Genomic DNA, 22,767 nt, shown 5'->3' with positions numbered 1-22,767 from the left:
CTATGATGATGTGTGGTATAATCAGGAACCAAGCATATCTCTCTTCATGAGCAATTAGACCATGTAATTGGCTATTGATCAAGATCTGAGAGAGTGAGTCACCAAGGAATTAGGGCTCAATCAATCATGATTGCCAAGAGGTCAATGAGTTGCATGATTGAAGAAGATATGAGCTGGATTTGATCCCAAGAGACAACATCTCCTGATCTCAATGAATTCCCCTATTCTTATCTTCGACTTTCTTTATAGCTTTCTTTACATTCTATAATTTCCCCCACTCCCATTTACTATTAAGTCATTTAAGTTTCTGCTCTTTAATTTTGTTGCCATTTTCAATTCTTCTGTTTACTGCTTTCTTTTACCTTTGAGTCATTTATATTTCTGCACATTAATAATTCTGTAATCACAATCTATTCTGCTTAGCTTGACTAATTCACCAATTGATTAAAGTTGCTCAAATCTACCAATCTCTGTGGATACGATCCCACTCCACTGTGGGTTATTACTTGACGATAATTTTGGTGCGCTTGCCAAAAGAACGGATTCACAAATTTTATAATGGGGTGTGAATTCTACTCATCAGTTCTCTCTTTACTTTCTTCCTTTCACTAGTTGCATTCCCTTACTCTTCCTCTTAGTTAGTTCTCATTCATGTTTTGTTTGTTTGTTGGATTTTCTTTCTTTCTTTTTATTTTTTCTTTTGGTTGTTAAAAATGAGGATTACTCTTGCATTGATGAGTTGGATTTCCTTAATTGCTTTCCCTTGCAATGTGTGGTATGCTATGATGATTGATGATGCTTTATGGGATGTTACATTGTCACCCTTCTCTAATTTATGTCATAATAAGGGATGCACACCAAGTGTTTGATGGAAGGCATACATGACTTTTTGAGTTAAATTTGGCTTAGTGTCTTCCACTTAGTGCTCTTTCTCATTCACTTGCTTGTTCATATGAGCATTGAGCTTAGTACTCTTCTTGCTTCATTTCCACATGCTCATCCCTTAACACTTACTTCTTGTTATTGATGCTGAGAGTGTATGCTTCTCATGCTTCTTGTTTGCATGCCTATACCACTCCTACATCCCATGCTAGTGATTGGCCATGATTTTCATTGTTGGCTTAGTTACATGTTGTAGCTGTCATGTATCTAAGTCACTTATTCTCTTACGCTTTATCACTTGCATGATTATTATTTTTTGGTGCTTCTTTAAGTTTAATTTTGCCACCTTTCCCTCTTTTCTAGGATGGTTATTAAGAAAGACAAGGGAAAGGTATCCAAGAAGGCACCCCCACGGTTTGCTAGCAAAGCACACCAAGTGCCTAGCGCCAAGCCCCTCCTCAATAAGACAAGGAGCGTTGCTAACATTGATGTTTTGGAAAAGGACAACCCGGCAAGGGATCCGAACAAGTTTCCCAACCGCAATTGCGAACTTGTCTACCCCTTGATCAAAGAAAGGAACTATCATGCGGAGCCTCTTCTAGCCCCTCCGGTTCATATCATTTCCCTTGTGATGCCCTGCATCGAGTGGCGGCAATGGGAGTTCCTATTGAGGAAGCCACGGGAAGCAAACTTGTCCTGGGTGGTATTTGTGCGTCGAAGACAAGTTCCCGTCACAGAGGAGGCCATTCAAAGTGTGCTTAAAACCGGACCGTTAGCGGAAGTAATTGATGCATATCAAGAGATTTTGTCGGCACGATGCGAATATGAGTTTGATTAGGATGCCATCCTCAAGGTCATTGCTATACCCGAATCATTCTGGATTCGAAGGAGGATGAGACCTCGGCCCAAGGGCATCACCGCACGTTTTATCACCAGGGAGGCTCAGCCGTGGGCCCAAATTCTAGCCTATTATGTGCTCCCAAGTACCCATGGCTCATCTATCACTGCCGAGTTAGCCTTGTTGGTTTGGTGTGTCCTCACAGAGAGGCCGGTGCATATTCCCCGTCTCATTCGCCAAGCTATGGGCCGCATACACGCTAAGGGGAACCTACCCTTTCCCGCTCTAGTGACCGACTTAGTTGCCGCAGCCGGTGTTCCCCGAGAGACCAAGGATCAGAGGGCCATGATCCCGATAGATGGTGATGTTGTTCCAAACGGGAGATATCTCTACCCTCCGGCAGACACAGAGGATCTGAACTTAGCCATCCCCATGAGCATTCCCACCACCTCAACCGTACCACCAAAATCATCCTTGCAACGCATAGAGGACCTCCACAAGAAGCTCGATCGTTATGAGCGGCGTAACCAACACCGATACACTTTTATCAAGAAGCTTCTAAGTTGCTTAGCACCACCTATGGAAGAACCGGATATTTCCACGTCCACTGGCACCGATAATGAAGATAGCGATAATGGAGAAGATGATGGATGTGGTGCACGAAATTGTGATTCACACTTTTCAGAACTCCGCACAACTAACCAGCAAGTGCACTGGGTTGTCCAAGTAATACCTTACGTGAGTAAGGGTCGATCCCACGGAGATTGTCGGCTTGAAGCAAGCTATGGTCATCTTGTAAATCTCAGTCAGGCGGATTTAAATGGTTATGAGGTTTTGATAATTAAAGGATAAATAAAACATAAAATAAAATAAAGATACTTATGTGTATCATTGGTGAGAATTAAATTTTTTATGCTAAGCTTGTTTGAAGAATGTAATTTGGAACATGGATTTTGAGCTAAGAACAAAAGCGAGTCTTGAGCCTAATTGTGTGGCTACATCTTCTAGCCACTTACCTTCCTTCTTGTGTGCGTTGTTCTCTCTCTATGATTGTGATCCTTAATTTGTTTGACTCTATATGTCCATTATTATATGTATGAATGTATGTACATGATTGAGGCTATCAATTCACTCAGCCACTTACCCAAATGACCTTACCTTATAACAACCTTTGCAACCAACTTTAAGCCTACGCTTAACCCACTTATTCTTAATTTTAGCACATTACAAACCAAAAGCGAAAAACCATGAATGTCCTTATTTGAATTCTTGAATAGCTAAGGGTAGAGTGTGTGTCATTCAAGTGTGGGGAAACAGGGGGGACATAGGTTGAGGTAAGAGCATGTTGTTGTTTTTGTTAAAAAATATTGGGAAGTGGATACATACTCATGTATTGATTAAGAGTATAGACCTTATGCATTGATGTTCTTGTATATAGTTTGGAATAAAAATGAGAAAAAAACAAAAGGAAAAAAATATATAAAACAAAAGAAAACAAAAAGAAAGAGAAAATAAAAGAAAAAAAGATAACTAATAAAAGGGGACAAATGCCCCAAAGTTCGACCTAAAAACAAATTAATGCATATGTATAATGATCAAAATTAAATGCATGAGTAAGTGAAAGAGTGAGGAATGGGTAGTTAGGTTAGTACATAATTGTATAGGATGTTATATAGGTTAGGTGGGGAGCTTAAGTTAATCAAAGGATTCAATTTTTAGCCCACTTAGCCAAATATATAACCCTACCTTAACCCTAACCCCGTTACAACCTAAGGAAAGACCTCATGATATATGTATGAATGCATAGAACAATTGTTGATTGTTAGAGGAAGAACAAATTTTGGAAGAGCATGAAGTAGGGGAGAATTGAGTGATCAACCCTATACACCGAGCGAATAGAGTGCAAACACTTCCGGTGAGGGGTTCAAAGCTCAATTCCTTGTTCCCGGCTCTTGCGAGCGTTCTTCATGCAATCTATGCATATTTCACTTTGATGAATAAAATTGGTAGAGTTCATGCATCGCCATCCTCTTGCCCTATGTGCATATATACATGTGTTCTAGGAAGATTGAATTGCTCTTGACGAAGTAGATAATAGCATACACCCTAGTTGAATTCATGTAAGTAGATAGCATCCCACGAGTCTCACTCTCTTGTGATCCTTTGATCTTTTGATTTCCTTTAGCATGAGGACATGCTATACCTTAAGTGTGGGGAGGCAAAACATGCTTTCCTTTCCCCATTTTGCTTCATAGATGAAAACATGCTTCTTTTGCATCAAAATTGATATACTGTAATCCTCCTCTATTACCATTCGATGCCGTGATCGGTTTATTAAGTGGTTTCAGAAGTTATAGGACAAAAATCGCCAAGAGGAGTGAAGGAAACATGCATGAATAGAAGGAGCATGGAATAAATTAGAGTTTCGGAATTTGGACATGGGCGTGCACGCACACCGTACGCGTACGCGCGGATGTGCACCCCCAGAGCCGGCATAGTGGAGCCGAACGAGAAGCCGGCGCGTTTATATGGCTGGGCCAGAAATCCTTGGACGCGCGCGTGCACTGTGTGCCTGCGCGCACACTCGCAAAAAGCCCTAGGGGCGCGTACGCGTACTGTGCGCGTACACGCCGATGGGCGCATGTGATTTTTTAAGAAGAAAATATGACCAACAATTTCAGGCAGTTGCAGGCCCTATTTTGGGGCAGAATTCTAGAGGAAAAGCTTAAGAAGACCAAGGATTAGGGGGGTTGGGAAAATTAGTCATAATTCTAGATATTTTGGGTAGTTAGTTACATTTTGCTTTTAGAGAGAGAAACTCCAACTTCTCTCTAGGATTTTACTCTCTCCATTGCAATTCTCCTTTGATTTCTTGGTGAGATCCATTGCTAATTCACTTTTACTTTGATACAAGTTGTAGATCTATTCTTCTTCTACTCTCAATTAATGTTCTTTTGATTCTATCTGTTGGATCTAGATTTGTGACTTTGTTACTTATAAACTTTGGTTAATGAATTGAAGAATTTCATTCAATTGCTTGATTGCTGATGATTACTTGGATTAGATAGCTTTAATTCAATTCTTTTCTCTCAATTACATCATGTCTTCTATGATTGCCTACCAATTATTTGTGATAATGACAACCCTAGCTATGGAGTAGATTTCTCTTACTTGGCTTAGGGGTTGAGTTGTTGGAGACACTTGAGTAGTGGATATCAATTGTTGATTAGGAATTGAGAATTGCTAATTAACTTGGAGTACACTAAAGCTAGACTTCCTTAGCATGAGACTAGGACTTGTGACTCAAGTTAGTTACTCTCACTTGAAGCAATAATCAATTCTTATCACAATTGGAGGAAGCTATAATGATGGAACTTCCAATGCTCACCCTTAGCCAAAGCTTTTATCTCAATTAATTGTTAGTTACTTTTGTTAGCTTGAATTCTTGTATCAACTCTCAAAACCACAAAAGACTTCCTAATAAATGATGTGCATTCTAAGTCAAATCCTAGAGAGAACGACCCGGGATCAATACTCTCGGTCATAGATTTTAGAATTGTTTGATTCGATATTTGCGTGTCAGTTATACTATACTCACGATTGGATTCATTGCTAATTTCTAATCTGGCAAAAGAATATTCCGTTCATCAAAATGCGGCTGTTGCCGGGGACTTGCTTATGTGTGCCATTTAATTGGTTACTGTAAATATCTTAATATGTGGATACTTGCATTTCTCTCTTGATTGTTTGTTTGCTTGATTGTTAGTTAGGATTAATCTTTGCTTAAGTACTACTTGATGTCATGAGCTTCTTATCTCCTTCATTGTATGACGCATTCACTACCGAATCCGATCTTAGCACCATTTGATTCGGAAATCGAAAGAACTTTGCTTCATATTAGGCAAGTTCGGAGGTGGTTAGACTTTGAGGAAGGTGAAAAGGTTTTTACCAATTCACAAACCATATCACCGTCATCCAACGAAGGCGCTAATTACTCTTCCGTTGATACTACTAATAGTTCTTCATTTGATCTAGGCGTTGACAATATAGCCGCTCAAAGGAGAGTTACTCTCAAGGAAGCGGGTGTACCGGACTTTGTTCTCCAACCTCTTCATGTACTTCATCCCAAATTGAATGCAAACTTCAAACTCAAACCCGCTCTCATCAATCTTCTACCAAAGTTCCATGGACTTCCCGCACAAGATCTAATTAGACACCTCAAGGACTTCCATGGTGTATGCTCGACCACTAGGCGGGAAGGATCCGATGAAGTGGCCATATGGTTGTTTGCCTTCCCTTTCTCTCTTGACGGAAGAGCCAAGGAGTGGTTTTATACCTTACCTAGTGATGTTGTCTCCGATTGGGACTTGCTTAGAATAGAATTCCTTGATAAATTCATGCCCGTAGAAATGACGGACAAGCTAATGAAGGATATCTCTTCTATTGTACATGGCGAGATGGAAACCCTATATGAATATTGGGAACGGTTTCACAAACTTCTTGACTCATGTCCCAACCACATGATTGACACTCAAGTATTGCTTAGCTATGTGTGCCAAGGCAAGAAGGAGAAAGATAAGAATCTATTGGATGCCTCAAGCAACGGTTCTTTTTCAAAGTATAGGACGGCGGAAGAGGCACGGCAACTCATTACCGACTTGGCCGAGTGTACTTAACATGCTAGACGGAGAATCAACCGCCCAAAGGCCATGAATGAAGTCTGTTCTAGTGGTGAGACTGCCACCCTTACCAAAACCTTGTGTGAGATGACAAGCCTTCTAAAGCAACTCCAAGTGAATCAACCACAGCCTCCACCCTCTCCTCAACACCAACAAAGCCAACAATTGATCCCCAAAAAGTATGTGGTATTTGCTCATGCTACTCCCACTACACGGATGAATGTCCGAGTCTCAAGAAGATAACACTCTAGCGGCTACCCACAACTTTTATGATCGCTCCTACTATGATCGCCTTAATCAAGGTTACCACTCATAAGGAAGCAATTTCAACCAAGGGTACCCCCAACAAGGAGGCAATTATAACCAAGGGAGTAACAACTCTAATCAAGGTTGGAGGGATAGTTTCAACCAAGGTTGGCGGGACAATTATCAACAAGGAGGAAGGGACAATGGAGGCAACCAAAGATAGAACACCAACAATCCACAAAACCGATACTCACAAAACCCTCCAAAGCAACAACTTAACTAAGGAAGGAACTACCAAACCTACATACAAACTCATAGACAACCACTTCCACCCAACCAATCACAAGCACCACAAATCACCTATCCTTCCACTTCTTCAAATCAAGATGAGACACTTCGGTCCATACTCCAAGGGCAAAAGGAACTCCAAAATACACTCAACTCAAGTCTTAATAGTCTCACTTCCACCCTCCAAGCCCTCATTGCTCGCATGGATCCACCTTCTACCTCCACTCTTCAAGCTCCAAACTCTAGTGCCATACCTTCTCAACCTCTACCCAACCCCAAGGGTGGCATCAACGCCATAACCTTGAGGTCCGAAACTCAATTGAAAAAAAGAGACTCAAAGGCACCTAGTCCAATGATAGTTACTTAAGAGGAGAATGGAGTTGAGATAGAAGAAATTGAAGAGGAGGAGGAAGCACATGTGATAGTTGAAGATGAAGACCCTCAACCAAGGAGTGAAGTCCCTAGAAAGTGGGTCAACCAATTCCATTTCCTACATTAGCAAGAAAGGCTAAGAAGCATGTAGAACTTGACCCAAAAATAGTAGAGATGTTCAAGAAAGTGGAGGTAACTATCCCTCTCTTTGATGCTATACATCAAGTGCCTAAATATGAGAAATTTCTTAAGGACTTGTGTATGAACAAAGATAGAATCTATGAGTTAGAAACCATTCCGTTGGGAGTTCTATTTCGGCTTTGATGGGAGCCACCCTGAAAAAGTGTGTTGATACGGGCCCTTGCTTAGTCTCTTGTGTCGTTGATGGAGTCTAATTCATTGATTGTATGTATGACCTTGGTGCATGCGTTACCATTATGCCTCTTTCCATTTATCATATGTTGAAGCTCCCACCGTTGAAGCGGTCGGCAGCTAGGTTTTTCTTGGCAGACAGGAGCATAATAATCGTGACAGGTATTGCGAAAGATGTGTTGGTCTACATAAAGGGTTTGATATTCCCAATTGATTTCCATATCCTTGAGATGCCACCAAGTGAATCCGAAAGGACATCATCTATCCTACTTGGGAGGCCATTTTTGAGGACCTCTAGATTAAAGTTGGATGCATATTTGGGAACCTACTCATTTGAGATAGATGGGAGAGTTGTAAGTCTTAGCTTAGAAGAAGCAATGAGGCACCCACCGGAGAACCATTCCATATTCCGGTGTGATTTAATTGACAACATTGTGGTCGAAGTGCATTATGCAAAGCTAGATGAGAAACATATGATTGAAGAAAATGGTGGAGACCCAAGTGAAGAAGTTCAAGTGTCAAGTCAAGAGCAAAAGCTAGAATTGAAGCCACTACCGCCCCACCTAAAGTACTCATACCTTGATGAAGCCCACAAGTTTTCGTTGATTATAGCAAGGGAACTAAATCCTCAACAAAAAGAGAAGTTGCTATGTGTTTTGAGGAAGAACAAAAGGGCAATAGGGTGGAGCTTGGCGGATCTAGTGGGGATAAGTCCCCAAGTGTGTGAGTACCGGATCCTTTTAGAAGAAGAAGCTAGACCCGTTAGACAACCTCAAAGACGATTGAATCCTACTATTTTAGAGGTTGTCAAGAAGGAGGTAACCCAGTTACTCGAGGCGGACATCATCTACCCCATTTCGGATAGTGAATGGGTGAGTCCCATTCATGTTGTGCCAAAGAAATCCGGGGTAACCACAATCAAGAATGAAAGCAGGGAGTTCATAGCAACACGGGTGCAAAACTCTTAGCGAGTATGCATAGACTACCGAAGGTTGAACTTGGCCACTAGAAAAGATCATTTTCCACTTCTGTTTATCGATCAAATGCTCGATCAATTATCTGGTAAATCCCGTTATTGCTTTCTAGATGGCTATTCGGGGTACCTCCAAGTACACATTGCTCTAGAGGACCAAGAAAAAATAACATTTACTTGCCCTTTTGGAACTTATGCCTACAAGCGTATGCAATTCAGCTTATGCAATGTACCGGCACCTTTCCAAAGGTGCATGATGAGCATATTTATGGATTTTCTAGAGTAATGCATGGAGGTATTCATGGATGACTTCACGGTATATGGTGATTCTTTTGATCATTGCTTAGATAACCTTAAAAAATTTTGGAAAGATGTACTAAAGCCAACATTGTCTTGAATTTTGAGAAGTGTCATTTCATGGTTAGGCAAGGCATTGTTTTAGGACATATTATTTCAAAAGATGGTATTTCTGTAGACCCAGCAAAGATTAATGTTATATCTAGCTTGCCTTACCCCTCTTCCGAGAGGGAAGTCCGTTCTTTCCTTGGACATGCAGGATTTTATCGAAGATTCATAAAGGACTTTAGTAAGGTAGCATTGCCTCTATCAAGATTATTGCAAAAGGACATTGAGTTTGATCTAAGCAAGAAATGCATGGAGGCTTTTGACAAGCTCAAGGTAGCATTGACCCAGGCTCCCATCGTGCGAGGGCCGGATTGGAGTCGGCCATTCGAAATAATGTGTGATGCTTCAAATTTTGCGGTGAGAGCTGCGTTAACACAACGCGAGGGTAAGAATCCATATGTCATAGCCTATGCATCAAAAACACTAGATGGAGCCCAATCCAACTACACTACCACCGAAAAAGAACTATTGGCAATAGTTTTCGCCTTGGACAAGTTCTGAGCATATCTACTTGGTTCAAAGGTGGTAGTGTACTCGGATCATGTGGCATTAAATTATTTGTTGGCTAAGAAGGAATCCAAACCGAGATTGATTAGATGGGTTTTATTGATGCAAGAATTTGACTTGGAAATTAAAGATAGGAGTGGTTCGCAAAACCTAGTGGCGGATCACTTAAGTCGCCTTGAAAACACCAAAGGCGATACCACTCTTATTAATGATTCTTTTCCCTTTGAGGGCTTACATGCAATCTCCGAAGCTATTCTTTGGTATGCACCAACTGCGAATTACTTGGTGTCTGGCACTTTTACTCCTAATCTCTCCAAACATCAAAGGGATAAGCTAAAAAGTGAATCCAAATACAATGTGTGGGATGACTGATTGAGCACGGATACCGTCGATAAGGAATTTCATAAGATTTTTTGCGTTGCAAGTATAGTCCTCAACCGACAAATAGTCCGCGAATCAAATTTAGAAGGAATTGGTTGTCACAAGTTCAACCCCAATAAAAGTAACTGAAGTATTCAAACCTCGAGTCGTCTCACAAGGAATGGGCAAACATGTGCTTCAACATTGGTTAGAAATTCGGGGTTGTAAGTCATGAGCAAGAAATTAAACTAGGAATCCTAACAAGCAAGTAATCTTGAAATGCAAGAAACTAATTCAATTGATTAAAGCAAGATGTAAATAATTCCAAACTAATAAAGTAACATCCAATGTAATTCTATTCTAAACTAAACAAGTAACTATAACTAAGACAAAGCAATTAAGATTTTTGGGTTTTCAAATATGAATGATAAAAGCAACTCTTGGCTAGACATGAGAATTGGGGTCACTATCCTTGTCTAATAACCATATCTTGACAATTATGAGGAACCAAACTCATTAAGTCTACTTCTATACTTGAAGTATGTTAAATGGTTTAGTCAACATCAGCCCATAAGGTCGAACCTAACTACTAATTAACTTAGTAGTAGTCTAGTGTCAATGGCTATCAAATTGACCACTAAGGGTTCCCAAATCATCAAATCCATTAAACCCAATGACTCAAGTTTACCTAATTCCCTTAGCTTAGGCCAAGAGTAAAGAGAACTACTCCATAATCAAAGGAAACATTTCATCAAACACATGGTAAGCATTAATAAAAGACCTATTCAAATTGCAATTAAATTGGAACTAACAAGTAACCACTAGCAATTATCAACATACAATCACTCAAACAACACAATTAATCATGGAAATCATCAATGTAACATTAGCAATTCAAGATTCACAAGATTCATGAAATGGGTATAAGATGACAATTGACTAGAAATCATAAATCTAACACAAGATCTAAACAAAAGATATGCTAAGGAATTCAAATTAAGCAATCAAAAATAGTAATTAACAAGATCCAATTCAGAATTCAATAAGGGAAGATCAAATTAAAGCTAGATCTAGAGAGGAACAAGGGTTTCTCTCTCTAGAAGAACAAGAACTAAAAACTAGCTAAAAATTGTGTCTAAGTGTGAATGAATGATCCCCCCCTTTCCCCCTAGCATCCTTGGATCTTTTCCATGCAGAACCAGCTTGAATTTGGGCCTCTTGAGCCTCAAAAATTGCCAGGCATGATTTCTTTTAATGAGGTCATGTGCAGCTTATCGCGCGTGCGTGCGCGTTGGTGGGATTTCTCTGATCCGCGCGGATGCGTCAATTTACGTGCGTCGCTTCCAGCTATCCACATCCACGCGTGCGCTTGAAGTGCGCGTGCATGCCCATGCTGAAGTTTCCAAAATACAAATCTTCATGTTCCTTCCTCTTGTGCGTACTTTCTTTCTCTCTTCTAGGCCATTCTTGTCCTAAAAATTCTGAAATCACTCAACAAATACGTCACGGCATCGAATGGTAATAAAAGACGATCAAAATATAGCAATTTTAAGGCAAAAGAAGCATGTTTTTCATCATGGAGCAATAATAGGAAGAGAACACAAAACCATGCATTTCTTGTGAATAAGTGTGAAAAATATTGACAAAACCCCCCAAATCGCTCGAGTGTATAGGGTTCGTCACTCAATCTACTCCTAATCATGCTTTCCAAGATTTGTCCTTCGTCTAACAATCAACAATTACTTAATGCATGCTCTCAAGTATCATGAGGTCTTATTCATGGGTTGTAATGGGGCTAAGGTGAAGGTATGGATGTATATGGTCAAATGAGCTTAAAAATTTGAATCCTTGATTAACCTAAGATCCCACTAGACACACAGAACAACCTATACAACTATAATACGATACCTAGCTACCCATAGGTTTCACTTTTTCTTTTGCATACTCATGCATTCTTTTCAATTCACATCCCATATGCATTGTTATTATTACTCTGTCTTGGGGCATTTTTGTCCCCTTTCATTGATTTTTCTTTTTCTATTTTTGTTTCTTCTATATATATTTTTTTTCTATTTCTTTTTCTTACATACTCATATATACACATAAAAATTTTTTTTGGTCCCCTTTTTCTTGGGGTTTCATATACAAAAGTTTCAATGCATATGGTTCAATCATTCAATACATGAGTATGTTCCCAAATCCCAGAATTTTTAATTATAATTACAATACACCTCTTTACATCTACCCAAGTTCCCAAGTACACCCTCCCTTTTGAATGATACACACCTCCACTTACCTAAGCTAATCAAGGATCCAAATTTAGGGACATTCATTATTTTTCACTTAGGGTTGTTGATGTGCTCTATTTAAGAACAAAAAGGGTTTAACATGGGCTCAAAATTAGTTAGCAATGGTAGATAAAAGGGTTAAGGCCGTTTGGGAAAAGTGACTATTGAAATGATGGCCTCAATCATGTAAATGCATTCATACACAAGGTAATGGACATATAGAATCAGACAAAGCAAGGATTACAATCATAAAGAAAGAATAATGCACACAAGAATGAAAATAAGTGGTTATATGATGTAACCACGCAATTGGGCTCAAAACTCACATGCTTGCGTTCTTAGCTCAAAAACCATGTTCCAAAATAAATTCTTCAAGCAAGTTCAACACAAAAATTTTTCAAATTGGTAGGGTACCCTAAAAACAGTTTCTTGGAAAAGAAATCATCACCTTCACCAAGTAGTCCTAACATAAAAAGAAGTTATGAAAAATATGTACAAATTCTAACTAGCATGCAACCTACCATGGAACACAACAACTAACAAATAAAGAAATTGGTGTTGAAAAAGGAGGTTGTTACCCATGGAGATCGGTTGGACGACCTCCCCACACTTAGAAATTTGCACCGTCCTCGGTGCATGCAAAGAAGAGCAAGGTGGACGGGTAGCTACAATTGATGTGCTCCTTCAAAATGTTGTGCGGGTGAATGAACGAACTGACTTTTTCTAGTTTAGAATTTTTATTAAAAATAGTCGCATTGTAAGTATAGTTTCTAAACCAACAGAGAATCCTTTCGTATAAAAATTTGGTTGTCACAAGTAACAAAACCCAATAAAATTTATAACCGAAGTATTCAAACCTCGGATCGTCTTCTCAAGGAATTGCAGGGAGGTATGATTTATTATTGGTTATGTAAAAAGATATATTTTTGGGTTTTTTAAAATAAGAAACAAGTAATTTAAATGACAAGAAAAATAAATTAATAATTATAAAAATCTCTTGCAAGGTATAAGAACTGAAAATCCTATCCTAGTTATCCTTATCAACTGTGATGAGAATTGGATTTTGCTCCCACTTAGTTAACCCTTACTAAATAAAGGAAAGTCAAGTGGACCAATCAATTTGATCCTCATGTCCTAGTCAACTCTTGTAGAAAGACTAGCTTTAGAGCAATCCAAATCAATCAACAATTCCCAATCTCAATCTACTGCTGAGTTTGATAACTCAAGTGTTACCAATTATTTAACCAAAGCAAAAAGGGAAAATAAATCATAAATAAAATAAAACAATCATAAATCTGAAATACCTCAAAATATATTAAATAGAACATTCAAATCTTAACATGGAAAAGTTCAAAACCAAATTGGCAATACAAGTAAAAGCATTAGAATGAATAAAAGTAGAAAATAAATTAAAGGAACTTTGAACCTGTGATTGTAAAAGCAATCCTAAAATAAGAGAAATCCAAATCCTAAATCCTAAGAGAGAGGAGAGAACCTCTCTCTCTCTAAACTACATCTAAAACCTAAAAATTGTGAATATGAATGTTGTATATCTTGTATGATGATTGAATGAATGGATCGATTTTCCCACTTTATAGCCTCTAATCTGTGTTTTCTAGGCCAAAAATTGGGTCAAAAATAGCCCAGAAATCGCCCCCAGTGATTTTTGGTATATCCAGGTCGTTGCAAAGTCACGCGGAAGCGTCGTCCACGCGTTCGCGTGGATTGAGTTTTTGCCAGGTCACACGTCCGCATGATCCACGCGTGCGTGTCACCTGGATTCAAAGAAGCCATACTAAGTTATATATCGTTGTGAAGCTCCGGATGTTAGCTTTCCAACGCAACTGGAACCGCGTCATTTGGACCTCTGTAGCTCATGTTATAGTCGATTTAGTACCAAGAAGTCACGCTGGACAGCTTTAGCAGTTCCTTCAGTTTCTTGTATTCCTTCCACTTTTGCATGCTTCCTTTCCATCCTCTAAGCCATTCCTACCCTATAAACCCTGAAATCACTTAATGCACATATCACGAAATTGAATGGTAATAAAAGAGGATAAAATAGCAAATTAAGATCAAAGAAACATGTTTTCAATCATAGCACAAAATCAGGAAGGAAAACATAAAACATGCGAATTGTATGAATAAGTGAGTAAAGAATTGATATAAACCACACAATTGAGCATAAGATAAACCATAAAATAGTGGTTTATCAATCTCCCCACACTTAAACATTAGCATGTCCTCATGCTAAGCTCAAGAGAAGCTATAAAGGATGAAGAGGAATGGTAGAATGTATGAAATGCAACCTATCTATGTGAATGCAACTATATGATTCTTGCCCACTTGGTTAAAAGTAAATAAGTTCTTTAGGACAAACATAAATCAAATTTAACTAATTCAAATTATACAGTAAAAACAGGTAAAATTGTAAGAAGACAGCTCATGAAAGCAGGGAACATAAAATTAAGCATTGAAATCTCACTGGTAGTGTATATGCACTCTAATCTCTCAAGTGTATAAGGTAATTCACTCTAGTCTTCCCTACTCATGCTTTCTAAACTTTGTTCTTTACCTAACCATATTTAATGTACCAATGCAAACATCATGAGGTCTTTTCAAGGTTGTAATGGGGCTAAGGTAAGGGTGAGGATAAATGTATGGCCAAGTGAGCTATAATATGAATCTTTGATTAATCTAAGTTCTCATCTAACACACATATACTCTATGTAACTCTAAATTCATGTCTAGCTACCCATAATTCCCACTTTTTCATCTCATATTCATGCATCAACCTTTCTTTTAATTTTTATCACATATACATTGATCTTTTCCTTAACTTAACTTAGCATTGGGGTAATTTTGTCCCCTTGTTTATTTAAATATTTTTTGAATATTTTTGGATTTTTCTTACTAGGAAAATAAACATAGCTTATCAATGCACATGGATTTTTAATTTTTCTAGTTCACATGAGTAGGTACCCAATTTCCCATTATTTTATCATGACACATTCCCTTATTAACCCTTGTTCCCACAATCTTCCCATACTCAATTAACACACAATTTCTATCTTAAGCTAACCAAAGATTCAATTGGGATATTTAATTATTTTTCTGCTTAAGGCTAGTAATGTGGTAAAATATAGAACAAATGGGATTTAAAAGGCTCAAAGTGGCTAACAAAGGTAATTTAAAGGTAGGCTTATTTGGGATAAGTGAGCTAAACAAGTAATGGCCTCAATCATATGCATGCATATAACACATTAAACATTGGACATATAGGATGGAACAAAATAAAGATTACAATCATAGAGAAGTAAACACACAAGAATAAAATTTTTATGGTCAAATAATATAACCATGTCATTAAGCTCAAAATCTCACGGATTATGTGTTCTTAGCTTTTAACTATGTTCCAAATACAGCTTCAAACAATTTTAACACAAAAGTTTTGATTTAAATTAGTGAAATTTTTCAAAAAGAATAGGGTCTTAGAAGAAACTTATTATTTTTCAATCAAGTAGAACATGCATGCAATTAACCTATTACTATGCAATCTATCCTATTCTATAAAAGAAAAACTAACTAAATATCCTATTTTTTTGATGTTTAGGGAAGAGAAATTACCTCCAGAAGTCAGATACTGACCGACCTCCCCACACTTAAAGCTTTGCACCATCCTCGGTGCCATCTATTAGGAACAAAGGGAGGATGTAGCAGTATCTCCACAATCGGGACCGTCATGGCTCCCTGTGCTGGTAAATGAAGTGGAGTCCAGGGTGTCTGGGTTTTATTCAGGTGGGTGGTTATCAACAATCAGCTCCATTTGTTTTGCCTACTAGTCTAGCTGGCCCAATCTCTGAAGTATCTAAAGGAGCAGCTAATTTGTTGAAGGTGCTTGTCCTTTTCGCTCTTCTCCATGCCGGTGACTTGTTAGAGGCTCTCTCTGTACCCTTTCCTGTTGGCCATCCTGAAAAGGGAGAAGGAGGAAGTAACTTGTAAAGCCAAGGGTTAAAGCAAGCAAGAGGACATAGTACAAGTGATAATCAATGCCAAGGTAAAGAGGGATGTCGTGAACACATGGTCGCGACTACATGTGATCAGTTCATCAAAGGAAATATAGCAAGGGCATATTATGGTAAGTATATGCAAGATGTTTATTAGCATGCCAGCAAAGGCATGAGTAGCATAGATCAAGCATAAAAAAATGTATTATCACTCGTAACAAACTAATCACATTTGTATTGACAATTAATTTCAATGAATAAAAAGATTTGCAAGGGTTTTGTGAAAAATAGGCAGTGGAGTAGAAGAATAGGGTAATTAAAAATGCACAATGCCATACGGGCTTTTCACAAACACTTGGTATGCATGTAAAATATGTTAGGGTAAGTATTAAATATGAACATGCAAGAAACTCAAAAAAAATAATCAAAATTAATTGTCAAATAACACCTAAAAATCCACAAGAAATTATAGAAGAAAACAATCACGTCAATTAAATTTCTAACACCAATGAAAAGAATAATAAAAAGAAAAAGAAAAAGAAAGAAAAAAGAAAACTTATATAATGAAAGTAAAAAAGAAAAAAGAAAAAAAAAACATTAATAAAAATAATAATGGAAAAGTAATAAGGGAAGGAAGAAAGGGGAAAAAAGAAATAAGAAGGGAGAAGAAAAATTAGGATTTGGGGAAAGAAAAGATACGCATGTGACGTGGACGCATGGGTGACGTGGTCGCATGGTGTGCGATATTTTTTAAGGGACGCAGACGCGTGAGGCACGCGGTCGCGTGGTATAATTTGTGCTATTAGCGCGAGTGCAGCCTGGCGTTCGCACAACTCTCTGTCTCAAACTTATTTTGCCAGAATTTAGGGTGACGCGTTCGCGTGGTTGACGCGATCGCGTGAATGGCCTGATTTTGTAAAACGACGCGGCCGCATCGGGAACGTGGTCGCGTGGTAGGGCTGTGTTTCTAGCATCATTCCAGCCCATCTCTATCATAACTCTCTGCCATACACCTCTTTATGTCGATTTTTCGGGGCCACGCGTTCGCGTGGGTGACGTGGACGCGTGGGAGGCTCTTTTTCAAAATGACGCGGATGCGTCATCGACGTAGTCGTGTGGGCATGGTTGTGTGGTGCGCAGAAATCGTGATCGTTCATTCCTTGGAAACGGCGCTGAAAACTTAATACGCACGTCCATAATCTTAGTTCTTTGTCAGAACTTCGCACAACTAACCAGCAAGTGCACTGGGTCATCCAAGTAATAAACCTTACGTGAGTAAGGGTTGATCCCACGGAGATTGTCGGCTTGAAGCAAGCTATGGTCACCTTGTAAATCTCAGTCAGGCGGATTCAAATGGTTATGGTGAATTGATAATTAAAATATAAAATAGGATAGAGATACTTATGCAATTCATTGGTGAGAATTTCAGATAAGCGTATGGAGATGCTTTTGTTCCTTTTGAATCTCCGCTTTCCTACTGTCTTCATCCAATCCTTCATACTCCTTTCTATGGCAAGCTTTATGTAGGGCATCACCATTGTCAATGGCTACTATCTGTCCTCTCAGCAAAAATGGTCCAAAATACGCTGTAACCGCACAGCTAATCATCTTTCGGTTCTCGATCATACTGGAATAGGATTCAGTAATCCTTTTGCGTCTGTCACTACGCCCAGCACTCGCGAGTTTGAAGCTCGTCACAGCCATCCCTTCCCAGATCCTACTCGGAATACCACGGACAAGGTTTAGACTTTCCGGATCTCAAGAATGGCCACCAATAATTCTAGCCTATACCACGAAGACTCTAATCGTAGATCAGAAGGCTAAGAGATACACATTCAAGCTTGTTTGCATGTAGAACGGAAGTGTTTGTCAGGCACGCGTTCATAAGTGAGAATGATGATGAGCGTCACATAATCATCACATTCATCATGTTCTTGTGTGCGAATGAATATCTTAGAGATGAAATAGGCTTGAATTGAAAAGAAAAACAGTAGTACTTTGCATTAATTCATGAGGAACAGTAGAGCTCCACACCTTAATCTATGGTGTGTAGAAACTCTACCGTTGAAAATACATAAGAACAAGGTCCGGGCATGGCCGAATGGCCAGCCTCCAAAAAGTTCTAAGATAGCATAAGACTGGTCAAAGATAGATGTAAATACAATAGTAAAAAGTCCTATTTATACTAAACTAGTTACTAGGGTTTACAGAAATGAGTAAACGATGCAGAAATCCACTTCCGGGGCCCACTTGGTGTGTGCTTGGGCTGAGCATTGAAGCTTTCACGTGTAGAGGTCTTCCTTGGAGTTAAACGCCAGTTTGTAACCTATTTCTGGTGTTTAACTCTGCTTTGCAACCTGTTTCTGGCGTTTAACTCCAGAACAAGGCAGAGAGCTGACATTGAACGCCAGTTTGTGTCATCTAAACTCGGGCAAAGTATGGACTATTATCTATTGCTGGAAAGCCCTGGATGTCTACTTTCCAACGGAATTGAGAGCGTGCCATTTGGACTCCTGTAGCTCCAGAAAATCTACTTTGAGTGTAGGGAGGTCAGAATCCAACATTATTTGCAGTCCTTCTTCAACCTCTGAATCTGATTTTTGCTCAAGTCCCTCAATTTCAGCCAGAAATTACCTAATATAACAGAAAAATACACAAACTCATAGTAAAGTCCAAAATTGTATTTTTTATTTAAAAACTAATAAAAATATATTAAAAACAAACTGAATCATACTAAAAACTATGTAAAAACACTGCCAAAAAGCGTATAAATTATCCGCTCATCACAACACCAAACTTAAATTCTTGCTTGTCCCTAAGCAACTGAAAATCAAATAGGATAAAAAGAAGAGAATATACTATAAATTCCAAAATATCAATGAAACTTAGCTCCAATCAGATGAGCGGGACTAGTAGCTTTTTGCCTCTTGAATAGTTTTGGCATCTCACTTTATCCATTGAAGTTCAGAATGATTGGCATCTATAGGAACTTAGATTTTAGATAGTGTTATTGATTCTCCTAGTTCAGTATGTTGATTCTTGAATACAGCTACTTTATGAGTCTTGGCCGTGGCCCTAAGCACTCTGTTTTCCAGTATTACCACCGGATACATACATGCTACAGACACATAACTGGGTGAACCTTTTCAGATTGTGACTCAGCTTTGCTAAAGTCCCCAATTAGAGGTGTCCAGGGTTCTTAAGCACACTCTTTTTTTTTTTGCTTTGGACTTTGACTTTAACCGCTCAGTCTCAAGTTTTCACTTGACACCTTCACGCCACAAGCACATGGTTAGGGACAGCTTGGTTTAGCCGCCTAGACCAGGATTTTATTCCGTTAGGCCCTCCTATCCACTGATGCTCAAAGTCTTGGATCCTTTCTATTACCCTTGCCTTTTGGTTTTAAGGGCTATTTGCTTTTTGCTCTTGCCTTTTGGTTTAAAGAGCTTTTGGCTTTTTCTACTTGCATTTTCTTTTTCTTTCTCTTTTTTTTGTCATTTTTCTTTTCTCTTTTTTTTCTTATTTTTTTTCACATGCTTTTGGCTTTTTTTTTCTTATGATTTTTCAGATTATCAATAATATTTCTCCTTTTTCATCATTCTTTCAAGAGCCAACATATTTAACATTCATAAACCACAATATCAAAAGACATATGCACTGTTCAAGCATTCATTCAGAAAACAAAAAGTATTGTCACCACATCAAAATAATTAAACTAGTTTCAAGGATGAATTCGTAACTCTGTACTTCTTGTTCTTTTGTTTTTAGAACAGTTTTCAATTAAGAGAGGTGATGGATTCATAGGACATTCATAGCTTTAAGACATAGACACTTAAACACTAATGATAATATAGTAAAGACACAAACATAAATAAAACATAAGGCTCAAAAACCAAAAAATAGGAAAATAAGAACAAGGAGATTAAAGGACGGGTCCACCATAGTGAGGGTGGCGTCTTCCTCTTCTTGAAGAACCAATGGTGCTCTTGAGCTCCTCTATGTCTCTTCCTTGTCTTTGTTGCTCCTCCCTCATAGCTCTTTGATCTTCTCTAATCTCATGGAGGATGATGGAGTGCTCTTGGTGCTCCATCCTTAGTTGTCCCATGTTAGAGCTTAATTCTCCTAGGGAAGTGTTGATTTGCTCCCAATAGTTTTGTGGAGGGAAGTGGATCCCTTGAGGTATCTCAGGGATTTCATAGTGAGGAATTTCCTCATGCTCTTGTTGAGGTCCATGATCTCTTGTTTGCTCCATCCTCTTCTTAGTGATGGGCTTGTCCTCTTTAATGAGGATGTCTCCCTCTATGTCAATTTCAGCCGAATTACAGAGGTGACAAATGAGGTGAAGAAAGGCTAAACTTGCCAAAGTGGAAGACTTATCAGCCACCTTATAGAGTTCTTGAGGTATAATCTCATGAACTTTCACTTCCTCCCTAATCATGATACTATGGATCATGATGGCCCGGTCTATAGTAACTTCAGACCGGTTGCTAGTAGGAATGATTGAGCGTTGAATAAACTCCAACCATCCTCTAGCTACAGACTTAAGGTCCAGTCTTCTCAATTGAACCGGCTTGCCTCTTGAGTCAAATTTCTATTGAGCTCCTTCCACACATATGTTCATGAGGACTTGGTCCAATCTTTGATCAAAGTTGACCCTTCTAGTGTAGGGGCATGCATTTTCTTCCATCATTGGCAAGTTGAACACCATCCTTACATTTTCCGAACTGAAATCTAAGTATTTCCCCCGAACCATGGTAAGCTAAAGCTTTGGATTCGGGTTCACACTTTGATCATGGTTCCTAGTGATCCATGCGTTTGCATAGAACTCTTGAACCATTAAGATTTCGACTTGTTGAATGGGGTTGGTGAGAACTTCCTAACCTCTTCATTGGATCTCATGTCGGATCTCCGGATACTCATTCTTCTTGAGCTTGAAAGGAACCTCAGGGATCACTTTCTTCTTGGCCACAACTTCATAGAAGTGGTCTTGATAGACCTTTGAGATGAATCTCTCCATCTCCCATGACTCAGAGGTGGAAGCAATTGCCTTCCCTTTTCTCTTTCTTGAGGTTTCTCTGGCCTTAGGTGCCATTAATGGTTATGGAAAAATAAAAAGCAATACTTTTACCACACCAAACTTAAAATGTTTGCTCGTTCCTGAGCAAAAGAAGAAAGAAAGAAGGAGAAGAAGAAGAAAAATGGAGGAGAGGGAGAGAGGTGTGTATTCGGCCAAGGGGAAGAAGAGAGGGTTGTGGTGTGTGAAAATGAAGAAGGAAAGTGGGGTTTATATAGGAGTGGGGAGAGGTTTAGGGTTCGGCCATCAGGGTTAGGTTTGGGAGGGAAAGAATATGAATTTTGGAGGTAGGTGGGATGTTTGGGGAAGAGGGGATGGATGTGAGTGGTGAAGAGTTGATGGGGAAGAGTGATTGAGGTGATTGGTGAAGGGTATTTGTGGAAGAGAGTTATGAAAAGGTGTGAAGAGGAGAGAAGAAAAGGTGGGGATCCTGTGGGGTCCACAGATCCAGTGGGGTCAAGGACTTAACATCCCTGCTCCAATTAGGCGTGTAAAATGCCCTTAGTATGCATGTCTGGCGTTAAACGCCAGCTTGCTGCTTGTTTCTGGCGTTTAACGCCACTTCCATGCTCTGTTCTGGCGTTAAATGCCAGTCTGGTGCTTGTTTCTGGCGTTTAACGCCAGCTTGATGCTTCTTTCTGGCGTTAAATGCCAGTTTGATGCTTCTTATTGGCGTTTAAACGCCAGTAAGTTCTTCCTCCAGGGTGAGCTATTTTTAAAGCTGTTTTTTATTCTATTTTTGATTTTTCAGTAGTTTTTGTAACTCCACATGATCATCAACCTAAAAAAAACATAAAATAACAGTAGAAAATAAATAGATATAATTAAATAACATTGGGTTGCCTCCCAATAAGTGCTTCTTTAATGTCAATAGCTTGACAGTGAGCTCTCATGGAGCCTCACAGATGTGCAGAGCAATGTTGGGAGCTTCCAACACCAAACTTAGAGTTTGAATGTGGGGGTTCAACACCAAACTTAGAGTTTGGTTGTGGCCTCCCAACACCAAACTTAAAGTTTGACTGTAGGGGCTTTGGTTTGACTTTGCAGTGAGAGAAGCTTTTCATGCTTACTCTCCATGGTTACAGAAGGAGATCCTTGAGTTTTAAACACAAGGTTGTCCTCTTTCAGTTGAAGGACCAATTCTCCTCTGTCCACATCAATCACAGCTCTTGCTGTGGCTAGGAAGGGTCTTCCAAGGATGATGGATTCATCCTCATCCTTCCAAGTGTCTAGGATTATGAAATCAGCAGGGATGTAAAGGCCTTCAACCTTTACTAGCACGTACTCTACTAGTCCATAAGCCTGTTTTCTTGAGTTGTCTGCCATTTTTAATGAGATTCTGGCAGCTTGTACCTCAAAGATCCCAAGTTTCTCCATTACAGAGAGTGGCATTAAGTTTATTCCTGACCCCAGGTCACATAGAGCCTTCTCAAAAGTCATGGTACCAATGTTACAGGGAATTAAGAATTTACCAGGATC

This window comes from Arachis ipaensis, chromosome B08, assembly GCF_000816755.2.
Source record: "Arachis ipaensis cultivar K30076 chromosome B08, Araip1.1, whole genome shotgun sequence".
NCBI lineage: Eukaryota > Viridiplantae > Streptophyta > Magnoliopsida > Fabales > Fabaceae > Arachis > Arachis ipaensis.
This window is presented reverse-complemented; position numbering follows the sequence as displayed.